The sequence below is a fragment of the Saccopteryx bilineata genome, chromosome 1 (assembly GCF_036850765.1).
Source record: "Saccopteryx bilineata isolate mSacBil1 chromosome 1, mSacBil1_pri_phased_curated, whole genome shotgun sequence".
In the NCBI taxonomy this organism is placed as follows: Eukaryota; Metazoa; Chordata; class Mammalia; order Chiroptera; family Emballonuridae; genus Saccopteryx; species Saccopteryx bilineata.
The window spans coordinates 143,441,198-143,444,273 of record NC_089490.1 but is presented as its reverse complement, the minus strand read 5'-3'; the positions used below and the strand labels follow the sequence as shown (position 1 = coordinate 143,444,273).

Below are 3,076 nucleotides of genomic sequence, written 5' to 3'. Positions count from 1 at the left end.
GAAAAAGTGTAAAGTTGGGGTTTTGTGGGGACCTTCAGAAGTCAAGGCCCAGAGCGCGTACCCAGTGCGCCTGCCATTAAATCTGCCTCGGTGTCTGACCAGGCAGTGGCTCAGTGGATAGAGCGTTGGACTGGGATGCTGAGGACACAGGTTCGAGACCTTGAGGTTGTCAGCTTGAGCACGGGCTCATCTGGTTTGAGCAAAAGCTCACCAGCTTGGACCCAAGGTCGCTGGCTCGAGCAAGGGGTCACTCGGTCTGCTGAAGGCCCGCAGTCAAGGCACATATGAGAAAGCAATCAATGAACAACTAAGATGCTGCAATGCGCAATGAAAAACTAATGATTGATGCTTCTCATATCTCCGTTCCTGTCTGTCTATCCCTATCTATCCCTCTCTCTGACTCTCTCTCTGTCTCTGTAAAAAAAAAGAAAAGAAAAAAAAAAGGATTAAATCTGCCTTGGTGTAAATCAAATAGAGAAGTTGAAGCAAACAAAGGAAATTCCAGAAGGGAAGTAAAAGGAGCAAGTTCTAGTACTCACAGTCTGATGAAAGAATCTCAATTTCCAGTTTTGAGTCTTAAAGCCAAGAAATCAAGGGCACTTTTCCAGCCTCAGGATGATTGTCCCATTTTTACCTGCCATCCCAAAGAATCTTTTCAGCACCCTCTTTATGTCTTTGTTCCTGAGACTGTAGATGAAGGGTTCAGCATGGGTGTGACCATGGCGTACATCACTGAGGCTGTTGCACTTGAGTGTGAGCTGTGGGTGGCAGCAGAGCTGAGGTACACTCCTAAACTTGAACCATAAAATAAGGAGACAGCTGAGAGGTGAGACACAGGTGGAAAATGCTTTATATATACTTCCCCTGAGCTGATGGGATTGCACGTATGGAAGACACAATTTTAGAATAGGAGTAAAGGATCCCACTGAGAGGACCACCACCTAGTACTACAGTTACAAAATATTCACAATATTACTAAGAAAAGTGTCAGAACAGGCAAGTTGGACCATCTGATTGAGTTCACAGAAAAAGTGGGGGATTTCCAAGTCTGCACAGAAGAACAGCCGCAACACCACTAAGCATTGTAACAAGGAATTCAAGTTACAAATGATCCAAGATATCAGAAGCAGCAGTCTGCAGAGACTGTGGCTCATGATTACTGTATACTGCAGGGGGTGACAAATGGCTACAAAGCAGTCATAGGCCATCGCAGTCAGAATAAAGTCATCCAACCCTGCAAAAAATAGAAAAAAGTACATCTGGGTGATGCAGCCTTCATAGGCTATGACTCTGCTCTGAGCCTGCATGTTCAGCAGTATCTTCGGGATGGTGGTGAAGGTGAAGCAGATGTCCACCAGGGACAGGTTGCAGAGGAAGAAGTACATGGGCATGTGGAAGTGGGGGTCTGAGCTGATGGCCAGGATGTGATGAGCAGATTCCCCAACAGGGTGATCAGGTACATGGACAGGAAGAGCCCGAATATGAGGGGCTGCAGTTCTGGTGCCTCTGACAGTCCCAGGAGAAGAAATTCTGAAATTGAGGTATCATTGCCTTGTACCATGTGGTGAAAGTGACTAGTAGGAAAGAAAAGAATAGCATGATTAGTGTTTATACAAACGACTATCAGTAGCATAGTTGACATGCTACAATTACGTTTTGCAGTAAAGTGATCAATATCTATTTTTTGTGTGAATCCTCCTCTTTAAGACACTCCTCCCATGACATTTCTGATTAGAAATTCCTGTCTCCCTCAGACCTCTCCCCCCAAGAAGTCCTGGATGACACAGTTTAGATGAGAAATGCTTGCAGGCAATTGAGGACTACATGTTGAGTCCTGACTATCTCTAGGGAAAAGGATATAGGCTGCTGAGAAACCAAATCCCTACAATATAATGATGGGAAGGAATACATACAATATATATATCACAAAGCATGTTAGATGGTGTCAGACTAAGAAAAAGAAAGTAGGCATAGAAGAGAGTAAATGGGGGGGGGATGTTATTCTTATTGGGAGTTCAGGGAGCCCTGCAAACAAGGTGATGTTTGAACAGAGACCTCAAGGAGGACAGAGTGGGAGACACAGTGTTATTTCTGAATCTGTGGGGAGTCAGTGCAAAAGCCCTGTTTTAGATGTGCAGGACTCGCATGAGACCGGCATGGCGGCATGGGGAGGGATGAGCTAGAGGATGCAGCACTGGGAGGTGTCGGAGACTGTGGGGGGCCCAGGTGCCTCCCAGCTGCTGCTCAAACTGGAAGACACAGGGAATCCCTTATTCACATGTTGTTCTGTGTACTTTATTAGCTTGTTTCCAAATCTTGTAAACAGTAATGCATCCTTCTTTTGTTTTCATGTGCTGGTTAATATTCTGGTATCTGTATATTAAGGGACACATTTTGGAGTATGTGGGCTCAGATCAAACTGGCCAACCACACACACACTCACACACACACTCATACACATACACATGCACTGTGACTTCCTAAGGCCATGTTCTCATCAGGCTCTTCTCAGCCCATCACAATAATTAGAAAAGAAATGATACCAGACATGCTGTCAACATCCAATTATCTTTTCCCTGAATAATATAGACATAGTGCTAAATCCCAGTTGTTAACCCTCCCATGGACATGTAAACATGGGACTCCATTTTCATATGGCCATTTGTGTCCCATGCTTAAAGCAACTTAAAAATTGCTTAAACAACAGAGGAAAGAGTGGACCTGTGGGGGAAAGATCAGGTGTTCCCAGATCGACAGTGATGAGGCACAGCTTCTGGGCTCTGGCAGAATTCCAACCCCAGGACTATCCCCCTGATGCCCAGAATAACTAATGGAACAGCAAAAAGCAATCTGTGCAAGAAGAGAAAGTGTGATATTTTACATCATCAAGACACCATACAGATTGAACATCTCTCAAGAAAAATAAGCAAAAGAAACAAACCCACAATCTATATCCATAACTACAACATGCAATGGAGTAGGGGGGTGGTGTTTAAGATGAAATGGAGACCGTTTCTAAATAATCATACATGCAAAGCTTTTGGAATTAAATAACCAATTATTCAATTTCTCTACC

At 44.2% G+C, this 3,076-nt stretch overlaps 1 pseudogene; it reads right to left on the bottom strand.

Moving 5' to 3' along the window:
* Positions 1-590: 590 nt before the first annotated feature.
* On the bottom strand, positions 591-1,561 carry LOC136320145 (olfactory receptor 7A10-like; annotated as a pseudogene).
* Positions 1,562-3,076: the final 1,515 nt, after the last annotated feature.